Raw genomic sequence first — 19,859 nt, 5'->3', positions numbered from 1 at the left:
TTTCCTATTGACCTGTATTTGGCTCCAATCACTACCTGTAATTACCTTTCATGCTCAAACTACCAAATAATTTTTTTATACCAAATAATTTTTTTAACAAATTTTGTGAAAGTATTTTTTGTCGTGTGTAGCATGATATAGGACTTTTAATTAGCTGAGCTGTTTAACCCTTTAACTGCGCAACGCGCCTGCAGGCCCACGTCTGGGGTGCGCTACGTGCCTCTGGGTATTTGTATTTTTCACGTTCCATTCAAAACTCCCGCGGCTACATGGGGTTCACATCAGCTTCCTCAGGGCTCTTGTAAACAGACGCGATCTTTAAAAAAAATCGTGGTCCACATTCCTGGGTGAGAGCCTCAGTAGTGAGTGAGCAACCAAGGCTGGCGCTCGCAGCATGAGCACACAGCACTGCTGTTCAGCGTGTGACCACAGCATCGCCTAATAATGTCAAAATATATATATATAATCTGTATTATTTAGGCATGATAGTATTATAGAAGAGCCTGAGTGTGATAATGACTGGCTACAAATGTTCAAATATTAGTGATTCAATGCTGTTCTCGATGTTCACAGCACTAACCACAGCATTATTTCGTCCATCTAGGCATCTTCAAACGAATTTTTAGGTTCCTTTTCAAAATAAACTTGTGGTTAATTATTCATTTACAGGAATTAGTCACCAGGATTGTGGTTATAATTAGCATTCTGTGTAGTATTGTGGAAGGAGGAATTTTGGTGAGGGAGGGAGGAAGGAAGAGAATTGAGGAAGCCTCACTATGTGTGGCAGCCACTCTTGTTTTGCTCACCATACTAGCTTCGTGATTTGCTACGGGGAACACCTATGTACATGGGTATATACAGTGTGTGTGTATATAGTGTAATAATAGCATCAGGAGTATGTTGAGAGGAGCTATTTTGGTGAGGGAGGTGATGTCGTAATCATAGTGTCGTCTGCTGTCTGCTGTGTGATTTCTCATGTAGTGTATGGTGGCCACTGTACTGTTTGGACACAATACCAGCTTACTTGCATAGTTCTGGTAAATAAAACATGTAGATAGGTATATATAGCATGTGTAAATAGTGTAATAAAAACAATAACAGTATGGTGGGAGGAGGAATGTTGACGCGTAAGATGTTGGAGTGAGGGAGGGCTGGCTGGGTGTGCTCACACTTGCGGTGTTCTGAATGTGCTGATGGTGAATGTATATAGTGTGTACATATGTTGTAAATATACATAAATGAACATGAAACATTGGTGTGAATAACTGTATGATAGGAGGAGCAATGTTGGCGAATACAATGTTGGAGGAGTGAGGGAGGGCTGGCTGGGTGTGGTAGCTCACACTCGCGGTGTTCTGAATGTGTTGATGGTGAATGTATATAATGTGTGACAGTATATAGTCTGTAAATAGATTGTATATATATACATAAATTAGCATGATACATAGTACATATGTGCAACATATGTGTACACAAGTGTCATGCACGTAACACAGTGTCCTCGGACAGTATGGATGTTTTACTGCCATAATATAGTGTACGTGTTCATTATACACAGGCTTAGCACGTAAAAACAAATGAAATGTATTTGGAACTGTGCGCAAAAAATGAACAAAAATATATTCGCGGCAACTCGCACGCCCCGCCCCGGGCGCCCTACTGGCCCCGGGAGCGTACGTCACGGGCGAACGGGGAATGATGACGTCACGCGCCAACTTACGGTCTCCATAGCAGCCAAAGTAAGTACAATTTCGAATTTTTTTTAACATACCCATACTGAGGGAAGAGTTTTTGACACTTTAAAAAGCCAAAAGAATTTTTTCAAGAGAATTTATTTCCTGCGCACTGGGGGGGGGGGGGGGGAGGTATCATATTTGGAGGCGGCACAGTTAAAGGGTTAAGGGTTAAGATAGATATGCATGGGCAATAGACCTGTGCAACCAGTCTCAAATCCAAGAGAAGGAGAATTCAGCAAATTCAATTTTAATAAACAGATTAACTGGGAACAAATAAAGCAAGATTTCACAGAAATATGCCGGGAAAAGACAGCCAGATGATGTAAACAAACCAGTGCCTTGAGAAAATATGCACGGTATGAATTACTGTACTAGAAATATGTGTAAGTCACGTACGACTAATGAGAAATGGAAAAAGGTGCAAACTGGAACAATAATGGTCTTACCTCTATAGGCTAAAAACAAAATAAAAAATAATGCAGAACATGTCAAACGCTCCACTCTATCCCAAGAACGACAAAGAAAGTAACGTAGAGCTGAAGTTGCAAAGATGATATAAAACCCTAGAGGTAGAGAGAGGAAAAGGTGATAAGCAAAAGATACAGTAGATCAAAATACGTTTTCTCCAAAGCAAAATCTAAAACAAAAGCTACATCCTGCATTGGGTTCTTGCACAAGGGTGATGGAACCTTCAGAGACGACAACAAAGAAATTAGAGAAATACTAAGGCTACAGTACAATTCCATTTTCAGTGAACTCGAAAATTCTTTATGAACATGACGTAACAATTGGTGAACAACTCGCTGCTACCATTGTAACGTTTATGACAATCATGTACTGCTGTTATTGTACAACTATGGTAACACTCACTGTAATGGTTGCTATTAACTTGTATCCCTACGGCTGTAATGACTTGCACTGATATAACCCTAGAGAACTAGAAGGGTTCACCCCTCACAGCAGAAAATGTTCAAACCAGTTATTGGGGGAAAGGGGGAGAAATGACAAAGATGTTAAAGATATCTCTACAATCCTTTACAGTCTGGATGGAAGGTAAGGTTACTTGTAAAACAAATAAATGCTGCTGCCACTCCTCCTTGAACTTTAATAATTATGTTAATTGACTCTGGAAGAGTCTAGTCAACTAACACCGAGTGCTTAGGTAATTTAACCTTTTAATACTTACTGGATGAATATAACTCCTTTTACATTTACTTCATGAATTACAAGGTGAATATATTTACTCAATATATAAATATAATAAATATGTAAAAAAAAAATGCCCCCAAGATCACAGGTAAGGTCCAAAACAATTCAAGATCCACGACTCGGAATTAAGAGAAAAAATATATAAAATACGGACAATTAATAGAAACTTAATTTATTAATGCAAATTAATTAACCCTAAGCTAGTAACATCCTATTCCTTCAGAAGCATTTAATACAACCTTGTTCGCTTTACCTTGTTCACTGCCTTTCACAGGCAATGTTGTGGCCTGGTGGCCAATAACCCCACCCCCTCTAGCATTCCCAGTTTCCACTAAAGATCTTTGGCCCTGCATCCTTCAAGGTGAAGTTGAAAGTCTCTTACCCTAGAAGGCCCCTTGCCCTAGAAGCTCTGCCCTTTTCTAGGCCTACATCCAATCAATTTGAATCAGGCCTAAATTCTCACAACCTCAGCCAATGACAAGTTATGCATGGCCCTTGTCCAATGAACAAACTTTAAAACTCCAAAAGGAAGAGTTTTCTAACAAAACTGGATACTACTGACTCTGGCCTACAGAAGGGAGACTTAACCGGCCTCTAATTCAAAACGGATGTAAAACCTATGCCCTCGCTGTCCAGAGGAGGGGGAAAACAATTCCATGGTACCACTATCCGTTGGTGGACAGGGACATGTAAATGAGGATGGAGAAGGGATAAGCGAGGAAGGAAGACAGTGGGTACAGAGGAAGTGAGAGGGGGGAGAAGGGAGAAGAGGAAGAGAGAAGGGAGAAGAGGAAGAGAGAAGGGAGAAGAGGAAGAGAGAAGGGAGAAGAGGAAGAGAGAAGGGAGAAGAGGTAGAGAGAAGGGGAGAGGAGTAAGAGAGAAGGGGACAGGAGGAAGAGAGAGGGGGAGAAATGGGAGGAAGAAGAGAGAGGGGGAGAAAGGGGAGGAAGAAGAGAGAGGGGGAGAAAGGGGAGGAGGAAGAGAGAGGGGGAGAAAGGGGAGGAAAAAGAGAGAGGAGGTTATCTTGAGATGATTTCGGGGCTTAGCGTCCCCGCGGCCCGGTCCTCGACCAGGCCTCCACCCCCCAGGAAGCAGCCCGTAGCAGCTGTCTAACTCCCAGGTACCTATTTACTGCTAGGTAACAGGGGCATCAGGGCATAAGAAACATTTTTTTCCATTTGTCTCCGCCTCCACCAGGATTGAACCCGGAACCTCAGGACTACGAATCTGACGCACTGTCCACCCAGCTGTTAGGCGCCTGACAGCTGGCGAGGAGGAAGAGAGAGGGGGAGGAAGGGGAGGAGGAAGAGAGAGGGAGAGAAAGGGGAGGAGGAAGAGAGAGGGAGAGAAAGGGGAGGAGGAAGAGAGGGGGAGAAAGGGGAGGAGGAAGAGAGAGGGGGAGAAAGGGGAGGAGGAAGATAGAGGGGGGAGGAAGGGGAGGAGGAAGAGAGAGGGAGAGAAAGGGGAGGAGGAAGAGAGAGGGGGAGAAAGGGGGAGGAGGAAGAGGGGGGGGGAGAGAAAGGGGGAGGAGGAAAAGGGGGGGGAGAGAAAGGGGAGGAGGAAGAGAGAGAGAGGGGGAGAGAAAGGGGAGGAGGAAGAGAGAGAGAGGGGGAGAGAAAGGGGGGGAGGAAGAGAGAGGGGGAGAGAAAGGGGAGGAGGAAGAGAGAGAGAGGGGGAGAGAAGGAGGAGAGAGGGGAAGAGAAAGGGGAGGAGGAAGAGAGGAGAGAAAGGGGGAGAAGGAGGAGAGGGGGAGAAAGGGGAGGAGGAGGAGAGAGTGGAGAGGTCTATAACGTCTGGCCATTACGGTGACACCACCACCAAACCATGTACAGCAACTTCGAACAAGAAAACGGTCTCAATAATAACTTTCGTAATTCAACAGGAAATATTTCCCAACAAGATAAGAAAATTACCAGCTTAACTGATAAGGCAATGAGACGGGGGGCACAAATCAAGGAACTAGTGGAGGAAAATGTAACATGGAAAGTGTAGAGAGGTGTACTTTAAGAAATTAATAGGCAAAACAGACTCATATGGTGAACAACTCGAAGTAGTGTACCTCGACAAGCTAGTGCAAAGATGGAGTTAGAAGGATATTCTGAGAGAAACTTCATTGACAGCTCAAATAGAGGCAGTTAATAAAGGACTGGAAAAAGTGCCAAGAGGAAATAAAAGAAACATATGCACAAGTTGTAAAAGAAACAAACTACTGTATCAAGGAAGTGTGTTTGGAGGTCAAAAACAGAAATAACCAACAAGAAGCAGACATTAGATAAGCAATTAGGAAAGAACTGGCTACTAACAGTAAATTAGTACAAAACTCTGTAGATAGAAGAAGTCCATAATATAAATAATAATAATATAAATAATAATAATATAAATAATAATAATAATAATAATAATAATAATAAAGAGCGAGTGTGTGTGTGTGTGTGTGTGTGTGTACTCACCTATGTGTATTCACCTACTTGTGCTTGTGGGGGTTGAGCTTTGGCTCTTTGGTCCCGTCTCTCAACTGTCAATCAACTGATATACAGGTTCCTGAGCCTACTGGGCTCTATCATATCTACATTTGAAACTGTGTATGGAATCAGCCTCCACCACATCACTGCCTAATGCATTTCATCTGTTAATTTAACTACTCTGACACTGAAAAATTTCTTTCTAACATCCCTGTGGCTCATGTGGGTACTCAGTTTCCACCTGTGTCCCCTTGTTCGTGTACCACCAGTGTTGAATAATTTATCCTTGCCTACCCGGTCGATTCCCCGGAGGATTTTGTAGGTAGTGATCATGTCTCCCTTACTCTTCTGTCTTCCAGTGTCATAAGGTGCATTTCCCACAGCCTTTCCTCGTAACTCATGCCTCTTAGTTCTGGAACTAGTCTAGTGGCATACCTTTGAATTTTTTCCAGCTTCGTCTTGTGCTTGACAAGGTACGGGCTCCATGCTGGGGCCGCATACTCCAGGATTGGTCTTACATGTGTGGTATACAAGATTCTGAATGATTCCTTACACAGGTTCCTCAAGGCTGTTCTGATGTTAGCCAGCCTCGCATATGCCGCAGACGTTATTCTTTTTATGTGGGCTTCAGGAGACAGGTTTGGTGTGATACCAACTCCTAGATCTTTCTCTCTGTCCGTTTCATTAAGTACTTCATCTACTATTCTGTATCCTGTGTCTGGCCTGCTGTTTCCACCGCCTAGTTTCATTACTTTGCATTTACTCGGGTTGAACTTTAACAGCCATTTGTTGGACCATTCACTCAGTCTGTCTAGGTCATCTTGTAGCCTCCTCCTATCATCCTCTGTTTCAATCCTCCTCATAATTTTTGCATACACAGTGCCATGCCATTAGTGAAATATTTTTTAAATAACTTTTTTATTTTGATAATAACTGAACATTTTTGGCCAAGACTATGTCTGGTAGCAGCATCAATCGCTCTGGAAGTGTTAAGAGGAAGAAGGTTGTCCTAACAATTAAGGACAAGTTACGTGTTATACAACTCTGTGAAAATGGCCAGTCGCCTTCAAGTGTTCCCAAGGAATTTAATATAGGCACTAGTACTGTTTCTGATATAAGGAAACAAAAAAAAAATCTGAAATACATTTCAACCTGTGAAAATGAAGGTGCAGGCACTGGCAGAGGATGTGGTAGAAAAACTATGAAAACTTTGACGCATGTCCAGTTGGATGAGGCTGTGTACAAGTGGTTTGCTCAGCACCGCACAGCTGGCGTGACAATTTGCTGCCCAGAAATACAAAATGCTGCAAGTAGATTTGCAGCAAGCCTCAGAATAAAGGATTTCAAAGCCAGTGAAGGGTGGGTTGCAAGGTTCAAAGGTAGGGACAATATTGTGAAGAGGAAAATTGTCTGTGAAAAATTGAGTGCAGATGAAAGCAGAAAAAAAAAAAAAAAAAAAAAAAAAAAAAAAAAAAAAAGCAGTGTAGAACCATTTATACAGAAATTAAGAAGATACATTTTGTCAAATAATTTATATTCTTATCAAATTTATAATGCTGATGAAACTAGGCTGTATTGGAGGAAAAAAAAACAGAAAAAGCTTTTTTTTTTTTTACCAGAAAAAAACTCTAGCAATGAGGAGTGAGGGTTGTGCGCCAGGCCGTAAGGTCAACAAGGACAGGCTGTCGGCCATGATGTGTGCGAATGCCGACAGCACAGATAGAATCACGTGTGTAATTTTGTTGGCAAATCAAAGAAACCAAGAGTCTTGCAACATTGCTTGGACAGACTGCCAGTGAAATATTATAACTCAAAAAATGCATGGTTTACACAGGAGATCTTTCCTTCCTGGTTTCATGACAGCGTTTTGCAGGGAAGTTCGTGCCAATCAAGTTAAGAAACTCAAAGTAAGGCCAAGCAAAATTCGGGCTTTGCTGCTGCTTGATAATGCACCTGCTCACCCCAAAATTGACAAATTAACCTCACATGATGGCAAGATAATGTGTATGGCACTTTCTCCTAATACATCCTCTCTCATCCAGCCTATGGATCAGGGAGTTATCTGTGCCACGAAGAGGTTGTACACCAAAAAGATGCTGAACAAAGTTTTGGTGGTTTTGCCTCTTACGGAAGATATTGAACTAGGTGTGGATAACAGGGCTAAAAAAAAAACTGAGAATTTGAAGGGATATGAAGGGACAATAAAGGAAGCCATCAATAACTGGGCCAAGGTGTGGAGTGAAGTAAAGGAATCAGCTTTGAAAAATTCCTGGAAAAAACTCCTCACCTCTACGGACAGAAATGAGGAGGATGAAAAAATGGATTTTGAAGGATTTACAGATGAAATCCATGGAATGTTCAGAAATGCCAGCGAAAACTTAGAAAGACAGGATGTGGTTGATTGGCTTGAAAAAGATGCCAATTACCCAGGATATGGTGTAATGAGTGAAGACAAGATTCTCCAGTGTATTACTGGTGAGGTCAAAGAAGAGGAGGAGGATGAAGGCAGTGAAGAACCAACACCAATGACTACAAAATACAGTGTACTCATGACCTATGTTGATGGATTAATAAATTTTTCATCCAATTGTGTTCATCCAGAAGTTGGAAACATATCAGTACCCGAGGCGAACCAAAGAGCTGATCATACAACTGGCCACAGAACACACAATGCAAGCTACACTTGATTCTTACATGGTACGAAAATCAAGCCAAGCGCCTTCAACCAGTGAGGCGTCACAGGCAACCCAAGCGCCTTCAACAAATGAGGCGTCACAGGCAAGTCAAATGCCTTCAACCAGTGAGGCTTCCGCAGCTGGCAGTCAAAATTAACTTTGCTTAATGAACTGTACAGTAATTTTAAGTGTTAATTTTAATGTGTTAGTATAGGTTACATAATTATCAAGAATTTTTAACTTCAAGATGTGTGGCATCAATCAAGAAGACAAACAACAAGAAAGTAAGTTGAGGTTTCTAGTTGAATATTTAATAATTATATGTGGCAAGGCAATTCAAATTATGTTGTTTGTAGTATAAAAATAGTTGGAAATGGTTAGTTTTGGACTCAGAGGTGAAAAAGTACCATTATCTGGAACACGTGATTATCTGGCTGGGGGTCCTTCCCATATAGTCCAGATAATCGAGTGGAGACAGTAATCTGGTTCACACTGCTGCTCCTGCTTCTAATAGTGTTGGTGTCGCCTCTATTTCCTGTTCTTCTTGTCCTCTCCAATACTTTGGCAAAACTGGCCACACACTTAATGACAGACATAAGGAAACACAAGAGAAGTGTTAAATTTACAGACACAAACAATGCTCTCCTGTCATGTTAGGGACTCTAACCATCCTGTTGACTGGTCTTCTAAAATAATATTTCCTCCTGCCTCTACTCTTCCATGACGCCATGTTGTCGAATTGGCTCTGATACACAGCATACCCAACATGAACCTTGGTTCTGGCTTTACCTGCTGGATGGGGTTTTGGGAGTTCTACTCCCTGAGTCAGGTCCAGGACAAGGCTCGACTTGTGAGAGTTTGGTCCAACAGGCTGTTGCTTGCACCGGCCCGCAGGCCCACATATCCACCACAGCCCATTTCGTCCAGCACTAATTTAAGAAAACAAGATAGTTTTCTCTTGATGTCCATGTTTGTTCCAGCAATCTCTCTTACTATCACCTGGAGAATGTTGAACAACCGTGGACCTCTGACGTTTAGACAGTGTTCTCTGATTGTACCCATGGCACATCTGCTCTTCACCAGTTCTATTCTTCATTTTTTTCCATATCATTCACTCCAATATGTTATTAATTTACAGTGTAGATTTGGGACCTGACCCTCCATTATTTTCCATGTGTATATTATTTGAAATCTCTCTCTCAACTCCTTTCTAGAGAATACAGATGAAGAACATCTTCAAGATGTTCTTCATCTGTATTGATGAAAGATGAAAGATGATTGGGATCATCTCGGAGGAGAACTCTGAGATGATCCCAATAATTTAGGTGCTTTATCGTGTCTGTGTATGTCATATATGTTCTCTGTATTTCCTCTATTTCAGCAATATTCCCCACTGTGAAGGGAAAAAGTGAGTATCGAGCAGTACTCATGACGGAGACAGAACAGCACATGTGATTTGAAGAGTACAACCATTGTGATGTGATCCCTGGATTTGAAGGTTCTTGTAATCCATCCTATCATTTTTCTGGCTGACGTAATATTTGCTTGATTATGCTCCCTAAACGTTAGATCAGACATCAATATTCCCAGATCTTTACATGCTGCTTTCCTACAAAGGGCAGATTTGATTACATTTTGTACCCTGTATTTGGTTTAAGGACCTTAACTTTTACCATACCAGAGTACTGTAACTGGAATTTATCACTGTTAAACATTATGTTATTTTCTGCTGCCCAGTCAAAAACTTTATTAATACTATATCAGCTTGTAGTTTTTCAATATCTTTAGCAGAGGTCATTTTCATGCTGATTTTTGTGCCATCTGCAAAGGATGATATGAAGCTGTGACTTGTATTTTTGTCTATGTCTGATAGGGGAATAAGGAAAAGCACTGGTGTAAGGACTAAGGACTGTACCCTGAGGTACAGAGCTTTTAACTGCGCTTGGACTCTATTTTATTTGGTTGACTGTTACTCTGTTCTGTTAGACAGAAAATTGAATAACCACCATCCTACTTTATCTGTTATTCCAATTGACCTCATTTTGTGTGCTATCACTCCATTATCACAGTTATCAAATGCCTTTGTGAAGTTTGTGTATACATCATCTGCATTCTGCTTTTCTTCTAATGCCTGTGACTTTGTCTTAGTAGTCAAGTAGCTGCGACAGGCATGATCTTCCTGCTCTAAATTTACGTTGGCCTGGGTTGTGGGAGGTCATTGGTCTCCATGAAACTGGTGACCGGACTCCTGATCACTCACTCAAATACTGTACTAGTATAGTACTTTTATTATGTGGGACATTAGTGCAACTGATCTATAATTCTTAGCCAATGCTTTGCTCCTTCCCTTCTGTACAGTAGCAATGTCTGCTAATTTAAGTGCATCTGGTATCTCCCACTTGTCCAAGCTCTTCCTCCACACTATACCGAGTGCCTGTGCTACTGGCACTTTGCATTTCTATATAAATATTGAATTCCATGAGTCTGGACCTGCAGCCGAGTGCATAGGTATGTTGTCAATTTGTGCAGCAGTATAGCACCAGGGAAAGTAAGCTCATTTTCCCAAATTGTTAAGATTTTTAAATTGGTTGACTTTTCAGTCTTTTACTTTATATTAATTATACCTTACTTGATCAATCAGCAACTGATTACTGGATTTAGTAATTAATAGCCATAAAGGAAAACTATTACAAGAATGTAAAAAATTAAAAAAAAAATGTAAAAAAAAAATGTAAAAAAAAATGTAAAAATAAAAAAAATTGAATGTAAAAAAGAATGTAAAAACTCTTGTGTATAATAAATATTAGTATTATTATTATAATATATATATATATATATTATATATATTTATATATATATATATATTTATTTATTTATTTGTTTTACACACATACATACAAACATACATACACACACATACTTACAGCACTTGCAAACTGTCTGGGTTTTAATATACGGTACTGCTAATACTATACTGCATTCTATACAGTACATAAATTCTAGCCATAAGTAAAGAGGATGTTTCTATGCTTTCACGAGACACGAAAATGTGCGTCGTGCAGCAGACAGAGCAACACTATCAGTGCCAGTAACACTGACTTCGGGGTCACACTCGGAGTCTTCTCGCTAACTCTCCATTGACAAGTACATTGTCTATCACTGTGCAAGAGTGACACTCTTAGTTACATATGGTAGAGTAACGTGTTGGGTAAGGAAGGTTGTTTAGGTAAGTGTGACGACGGGTGAAGCAGCGAGGACGGGCAGCCTGAGGTGCGGCTGCTGGCTGCTGCTGCTGCCCCGTCTGGTCCCTTCAGGCAGGGTAGTCGCACCCCCGTCGCCTCCCCATGGAGGCTGAGGCCGGGGGGGTGAGTCAGTGAGAGCGGCCAGCAGCAGCAGCAGCAGCAGCCCAGGGTGCGGCTACCCCGCCTCGCCCTTCCCCAGGTACCCTCAGGCAGGGTGAAGCGCCCTGTCGCCTCCACACACACTACCTTCCTGCTAGTGAAAGCTATTTCTTTATCCCTCCACTAAATGCAACAGGTTTCGCCATGCTTCTAATACCAGCACATTAAAAGGCGACGTCTGCGACGACTGTGATTCTGGTGTCCCAAGCCGGGGGATGTGGGGAGGAAGAGGACGCAGAATATGGCGTCATCACGACTAAGGCCTGCACCGCCGCCTGCAGCGTCCCACCTCCCACCCCGGGAGCGCCCACACACACGCTCCACCACACTACCACACGCTCCACCACACTACCACACGCTCAACCACACAACCACACCTTCTCTAACACAAGTGACAGGAGCAGCGGGAGGCGAGAGCGTGAGGGTCGTGGCAGCGGGTGTAGTAGCTCACCATCACCGCCGCCGCCGATAGTGTAGGGCAGCGACGCCCTTCACCGCATAGCAACCTACACCGTCAGCGGGCGGGCCTGGCCACCGCACACCCACCTCCCCCACTGCTACACCCACACCCACACACACACTAGGGGCACACCACGTAGAGGGAAACACTCGGGTTGTGTCAGTGGAAATACCTGAGCGGGGAGTGTTGTTGGAGTGAGGACCAGCGGTGGGCGCAGCAGCAGCAGGCCCCGCAGAGTGTACTGAGGCACACTCGCCGCAGCCGCCGCCACCGCCGCGCCCACGCCGCCTCACCCGCCGGGACACCTCCTCCCCGTCACCCACGCCCTCCACACCACACAACCACCACATGTCATCCATCCACCGACTCATTTGAAACAATAACATAGTCTCACCGAGCACTAAATGTTCAGAACGGAGGGGCGGGTTTTCAAAAAGGATCGGACCACGTGCGAGCACGTTTTCTCTGGTGCGTGAAGCCCACCGTTTTCTGTGTGCTCCTGACGACGGGGGGTCGCGGCCGGCGCCTCCCCCAGACCTCCGGCCTCCCTCGCCTCGCCTCCCCCTGGGGCCGACCAGGGGCTCCCGAACAAAGAACCCGCCGCGGCCACCACCTGCAGCTGCCAGGGGTGGCGGCGGCGGCGGCCAGCAGCGGCGGCGGGGCCCGGCACGCCACCCGCCGCTCGCGCTACCCGCCATCCTCCACCTCCCGCTACACTTCACACTCTCTCTCAATGGGAAAATAAACCGGCAATGTTACATACAACTTCTGAAAGATCAAGAAGTGTCATTTAACAGCGGCCGAGTGAATCAAAACTTATTTTATAACCAAAGGAAACCTGATTAAAAATCGGTTTTAGCTGAATAAATGGTTTAGCTTTTAAAGGCATAATCGAATTTTAAAATCTCGCACTCGGCGACCTGCACCGCCGCCTGCCGCTGCAGCAGCTGATATACACCTACCCAGCAGTAGGCGACCTGCATCGCCGCCTGTCGCAGCTGGTATACACCTACCCAGCAGTTGGCGACCTGCACCGCCGCCTGCAGCAGCTGATATACACCTCAGCAGTAGGCGACCTGCACCGCCGCCTGCAGCAGCTGATATACACCTACCCAGCAGTAGGGAACCTGCACCGCCGCCTGCAGCAGCTGATATACACCTACCCAGCAGTAGGGAACCTGCACCGCCGCCTGCAGCAGCTGATATACACCTACCCAGCAGTAGGGAACCTGCACCGCCGCCTGCAGCAGCTGATATACACCTACCCAGCAGTAGGGAACCTGCACCGCCGCCTGCAGCAGCTGATATACACCTACCCAGCAGTAGGGAACCTGCACCGCCGCCTGCAGCAGCTGATATACACCTACCCAGCAGTAGGGAACCTGCACCGCCGCCTGCAGCAGCTGATATACACCTACCCAGCAGTAGGCGACCTGCACCGCCGCCTGCAGCAGGTGACCTGGAGCATATCTTCAGCTTGCCACTCTCCCTGCCTGCGCCTGCAGGTGAAACCCCTAATTTTGTGAGAGGGTGACCAAACATAGGCGATATCAATTTCATTAATTTAAACAAAATATTTGCAATTGCAAGTTGCATTGAAATTTGCAACTGCAGCTGCTAATAATTTGCAACTGAAGCTGCTGGAATTTATTGCAGCCTCGCGGTTGCTAGAAAGTTGCCAATGCAGTTGCTAGAGTTTGCAACTGTGAGTTGCAGCCTATGGTGTGCATGTGCAAGGATACATATAATAACTACACTCCTAGTTAATTACCCACTTACATAAGTGTCTAACATTATATGTGTAAATGAAGAGACAAGCTACATGCATACAGAACATTGAAAGAATAGGTCGACTGGCTGTATATTAAACTAATCCTAATAATATTGAATTGCAAATGTTTAAATCTATAATAGGTGTATAATAATAGTCTCAGCTTGTATATATATAATACTTAAAGTAGTTAGTTAATATACAGTAAGGCATGTGGTTGTTGGAGCGTAGTAGCCTGTGCACCCTTCCCCATGGCTGGTATTTTCTCGTGAATACTTGATGCCTCCTGGACGCATGTGCAGGCACACTCACGCGCATGTGTAATGCTCAGTCTCACAACTGCTGCCATCCTTGCCGTCGCAAAAACACACAACGTCCTTCCCATCACACACCCACACAACATCTCCCGTCACACACCCATACAACCCGTCCCGCCGCACCTACACACCTCCCTCCCGTCACAAACCCACACAACTCTCGCCACACATCTTCACAACCCCTCCTGTTACACATCCAAACAATCCCTCTCGTCACACACACCTGCCACCCACCCAAACAACCTCTCCCGTCAGATCCACACAACACCCTCCTTTCATACATCGACATAATCTCTCCCGTCACACATCCACCAAACTAGTTAGTGCTCCCTCAAGGTACCGGAAGACAGGAGTAAAATAAATACGAGTATATATATGACATAATGAACACAGAACACTGGCAATCCACGAAGACAAGATAATTTCAGTGCCGATACGAACAGCTTAATGTTCCTGCCAGAATTTCCTGGTAAACACCTACTAGGCAATAAGAAGGGTGCTCTGCTCTGTTAACACAGCCGAGGCAGCTCTAGGCTACAAGTCCTGCACACCTTATCATTGATAACATTCAAATGAGGAAGTGTCGGTTGTTTATTAATAATGGACCCTACGGCCCGTGTGGGTGGGGGCGCCGCTGCAGCCTAGCCTCGATTCCAGTGTTAATTGTGAATGAAGTATTTATACATTGCTTGAATAGTAATGATTGAGATCATTAATCAGTAAATTCTTGATTATGTTCACAGTCGTTCACAGTGTTGTGCAAATAGTTTTCTTCGTGCAGTTTAGAGTTTCTCAGACCTACGTGCTCCAGAGAAACCGATAGCCTAGCAGCAGTAACTTTACATAGGAAATTGAAATAAGTTTCTTGAGGTAAAATACACACAAAGGGATGAGGTAGCTCAAGCTATTCTCTCCCCTTTGCTTTACATAGGTGATCTGCTGGATGCACTATAGGCCAGTGGCTCTTGTGGGGTAGTGTGACGATAGCATAGCAAATGCAGATTTCATTTCATGTCAGATTTAATTTATTTACGATACTCTGTTGAAGCTTTTTGGTTAAAGGTCTCGATTGTGGAAGATTCATAAGAGCTGCGCCACCCTGACATAAACACAGAAGTTTTGAGGTTTGCGTTTAAATGTCCTGCGGACAGGAAGGTGTTTCCGCTATATGATAAACACAACTGCCAGTGAGATAGTTCACACCCAACAACAGCTGTCACACAACTCTACCATAGTGCCCACCAGCTCTACTCAACACACTTGCACTCACACAAACCATTAATGTGTGTTCCTTTCCCTGCTAGGTGCATGTGTGGTCTGTGGTGCCCTCTCTTACACCCATTGATACTCTCGTCACACAACCCCCTTCCGTCACACTACCACACAACCCCCTCCCGTCACACTTCCACACAACTCCCTCCCGTCACACACCCACACAACCTTTCGTGCCACAAGTTTATCCTTCACTCGCGTCACGTGCACACAGATGCCACTGTTTACCAGGCGCATGGTAGCCACCCTGTGCGTGGCGCCAGACAGATGCTGGCGGTGCTTTAACGCACTAAACCTCTATTACCTGTTGTTTGTTGTTTTAGATTCAGCTACTCAGAACAAGAAGTTCCAGTAGCACGGGCTATGGTGAGCCCGTAATTGAGTTCAGTTATTTGCGATAACCTTGTTACTGTGATATTTGGGTCAAAGTTTTAAATAGAGGTGGGGTTTCCTCCTTTCTCCCCGTTTCTTTTTCGCTTCTGTTTTGGTGCACTGATTTTAGTCTTGTTTTAATAACATTATCTTGGTGGTGGATATAGATGCAGAATGTTCACTAGTGAGGCCAATTCTTCAACGGCTTTTCTAATCATTGTAGCCGCTGTGGAATTTGCATCTAATGCAGATGCAGTCGTTGGATTAATGTTGAGTTTGATGCGCAGGGCTTCATTACGGGCTATTCATGCCCGTGTCACCTCTTGGGTGGGTTAATCTTTATCAATCAAGGCTTCAGTCGCTTCACATTACAGTAAGTAGTGCAATAGTGGCGCCTCTGCTTCTGTTCCACAGATATGACACTCTTTAACTATTGGGTTTATTACACAGACACACATGTTGTTATAGATTAAGCTACTCGGAACAGGTTCCAAGTAGCACGGGCTTATCTTGAGATGATTTCGGGGCTTTAGTGTCCCCGCGGCCCGGTCCTCGACCAGGCCTCCACCCCCAGGAAGCAGCCCGTGATAGCTGACTAACTCCCAGGTATCTATTTACTGCTAGGTAACAGGGGCATTTAGGGTGAAAGAAACTTTGCCCATTTGTTTCTGCCTCGTGCGGGAATCGAACCCGCGCCACAGAATTACGAGTCCTGCACGCTATCCACCAGGCTACGAGGCCTATAGTGAGGCTACGAGGCTATAGTGAGCCCTTAACTTACATGGCACAGGAGCGGGGCAAGTAGCGCGGGCCATGGTGAGCCCTTAACTTACATGGCACAGGAGCGGGGCAAGTAGCGCGGGCCATGGTGAGCCCGTAGTGGACTTACCTGGCACAGGAGCGGGGCAAGTAGCACGGGCTATGGTGAGCCCGTAGTGGACTTACCTGGCACAGGAGCGGGGCAAGTAGCACGGGCTATGGTGAGCCCGTAGTGGACTTACCTGACACAGGAGCGGGGCAAGTAGCACGGGCTATGGTGAGCCCGTAGTGGACTTACCTCTACGCATGGAGGGCACACAGCTCTCCATGCCCTATATACTAACTCTCCACACAGCCCCTTATGGGCTATTCATGCCCGTGTCACCTCATGGGTGGCTTAATCTTCGTCAATCAATCACACAGCGTGCACACGCCCCTTAATCTCCCGCCACACACCTGCTTATGCTGTGCGTATTAGTGGAGCTACTCTACATCAACAGTTCCTCAGGGAGGTGATGGTAATCACTTCAGACCACTACGTAACGAGTGTAATTACCTACTCCCTATCCATAGTTAGGATAGGGAGTAGGTCAATCCCCCGACCGTCTAAGTGGTTGGGCACCATTCCATTCCCTCCGTCCTATCTCAAATCCTTATCCTGACTATCCTGATATAGTCTTAATGGCTTGGCGCTTTCTCTGATAGTTCCGTTCTATTGAAAATTAAAAGGCTTTTATAAATTAACATTCAGAAAAGCAGCAGCAGGAGCCGTGAGAGAAGAGGAGGGGGCAGCGACGCTTGAAACACAGGCGCGCGCAACACATGGTAGAGTAGAGAGTGTAGTGGGACAACACAGGGCGGGATGGGTGACACACTTCCCGTAGCCCTACGCATCCACTCACCCTCCACCACATCCTCGCCTCCGCTCCTGCACATCATATACACTCCCAACCACCATTTGAAGCAATTCATACAAGTGTATAATTTTCGTTAATTCGTCTCTAGTAATTAACACACCTAATTAGTCAGGTGAAAGACAGTTACATGAAGGATTATGTAGTTCAGTTTGTATGTTTATGAAGTTAGAATTTATCGAGGGGCAATACTATTAAATTTTACTTCGTACTGTTCGACTGTGTAGTAGTATTTGAATCGGAACACACTGAAATAATATCCTTGAAGCGTTTAGTTCGCCTGCCCCAGCTAGGCTTTACGGCAGGACCAAGGGAAGCTAACTTCTTTATTTATGGCTGTCTCTCCTTAGGAACCATCTTCTGAGACATGTGTGGCGGCCAACCAGGACCACAAATGTTCTCCGAAGACCTGTTGCTCTTTCCCGCCAGGAGGAGCTGGTTGGTGGTCCCAAGGGGCGCCCTGTCACGCGACTCCCTGACCATCACGTCCTCTCCCAGACTGCTTCTATGGACACTCTTGTATCGGCCAGCGGTTCCAGCACTCGACATGGTACAGCGTCCTCTGCGTCCTCTCACTTCCTCTACCACTTGGGTGCTGGTGTCATGGCCTGAGTCGCCAAGTTTGTCAGCTGCTTCCACAACATGCTGCTTTCAGACACTACGGGAGGGTGGGGGAAGGGGCATTGTTGCCTTTAATGCCAGGAGGAGGGGCATTGCCTATAATTTCCTGGGGGTGGTGGTTGGGGAAGGGAGCGGTGGTTGGTGGGAACACTGGCGATCGATGGGGACGGTTATATCGCTCCTGATTCGCTATATACTGAATCACCCGTTGACTCACAGGAAATGACCGCCCCCTTATTATTATTAACATCTTTATTGACAAAATTAATTACAATTTTGCCTAATCTGAGGATTTTGATAGTCTTATTAAAGTGAGGATAATGCTGGTATTTACTGTCACGCAGGACAGAGGGTCATACATAAGACAATAGGTCTGGAATGTAGCTTGTAATATTAAATACCGCCCCCCTGTGCGGTGGGTGGCATTTGAGAATACTGTAGAAGCAGGGCTACACATTTTGGGGGAAAAGATCAGGTGGTTGAAGACACACACACTGGAGGAGAAACTGCCGTGGGTAAAGAACCCACAACAAAGGATAGGCGTCTTAAAAAAATAAGAAACGATGGGAAACAGTGTAGAAATAAATCCTATCCAGTGAGAGTCGAGGCGAGGCGACAAGGTTAGATAGGCTCTCGTCATGGATACAAAGAAAAGAAACAGAAGCTTTCTGCTAGCTATTTACTGTGATATATAAGTCTCTGAATATAAGAGAGCTGCCAGAGAGTTGGAAAACAGCCAATATACACAAAATTAAATCAACACGAGGCACTAAATTACAAGCCACTATCCTAACCTGCAAGGAATATGAAGAATTAGTATACTATATATAAACAAACTCTTACGCTCAGTTGTAGGGAACAATTCCTGGAAAATATTCCAAAGAGCCTGGTGACACTTGGGAGGAAAAGTCGAGTTGTGTAAGAGTGGTACAGGACGTGTGTGGTTCAAGTTCAAGTATGTTTATTGAGACAAGAAAGAAATACATCTCAAAGGGATAGAGTAGATTAGGCTATTTCTACCCCCTGAGTGTGTGGTCCAGCAGAGCTCCTGGTGCTGTCAACTGCTCTGCTTGGAGGACTTGTTCAGGACATGTTGTAAACGTCAATCCTTGCATCCACTCCACTTGCTGCCTGGCAAGGTCCTGGGCCACGACTGGTCTCTCTGGGGTCCTGGGCCACGACTGGTCTCTCTGGGGTCCTGGGCCACGACTGATCTCACTGGGGTCCTGGGCCACGACTGGTCTCCCTGGGGTCCTGGGCCACGACTGGTCTCTCTGGGGTCCTGGGCCACGACTGGTCTCTCTGGGGTCCTGGGCCACGACTGATCTCACTGGGGTCCTGGGCCACGACTGGTCTCCCTGGGGTCCTGGGCCACGACTGATCTCACTGGGGTCCTGGGCCACGACTGATCTCACTGGGGTCCTGGGCCACGACTGGTCTCCCTGGGGTCCTGGGCCACGACTGGTCTCTCTGGGGTCCTGGGCCACGACTGGTCTCTCTGGGGTCCTGGGCCACGACTGATCTCACTGGGGTCCTGGGCCACGACTGGTCTCCCTGGGGTCCTGGGCCACGACTGATCTCACTGGGGTCCTGGGCCACGACTGGTCTCCCTGGGGTCCTGGGCCACGACTGGTCTCCCTGGGGTCCTGGGCCACGACTGGTCTCTCTGGGGTCCTGGGCCACGACTGGTCTCCCTGGGGTCCTGGGCCACGACTGGTCTCACTGGGGTCCTGGGCCACGACTGGTCTCCCTGGGGTCCTGGGCCACGACTGATCTCACTGGGGTCCTGGGCCATGACTGGTCTCCCTGGGGTCCTGGGCCACGACTGGTCTCCCTGGGGTCCTGGGCCACGACTGGTCTCTCTGGGGTCCTGGGCCACGACTGGTCTCC

The 19,859-nt window shown here is 45.7% G+C and overlaps 1 protein-coding gene across 8 annotated transcripts in view; it reads right to left on the bottom strand.

The window, feature by feature from the left end:
- LOC123773757 (zinc finger and SCAN domain-containing protein 23) overlaps positions 1-12,463 on the bottom strand; it is a 36,890-nt gene extending 24,427 nt beyond the window's left edge. The window contains exon 1 of one of the 8 annotated variants that reach the window (XM_069312339.1): positions 12,338-12,463. The gene's annotated coding sequence lies outside the window, so the exon portion shown is untranslated. Of the gene's footprint in view, positions 1-11,006; positions 11,355-11,640; positions 11,794-11,860; positions 12,048-12,115; positions 12,285-12,337 lie in introns of those variants that run through there. The other 7 variants (XM_045767682.2, XM_069312337.1, XM_045767681.2 and 4 more) reach the window with 7 other exon arrangements.
- Between the last annotated feature and the right edge of the window lie 7,396 nt (positions 12,464-19,859).

The sequence above is a fragment of the Procambarus clarkii genome, chromosome 72, assembly GCF_040958095.1.
Source record: "Procambarus clarkii isolate CNS0578487 chromosome 72, FALCON_Pclarkii_2.0, whole genome shotgun sequence".
NCBI classification, from domain to species: domain Eukaryota; kingdom Metazoa; phylum Arthropoda; class Malacostraca; order Decapoda; family Cambaridae; genus Procambarus; species Procambarus clarkii.
The sequence above is the reverse complement of the archived record's forward strand: the minus strand, read 5'-3'. Positions and strand labels throughout refer to the sequence as shown.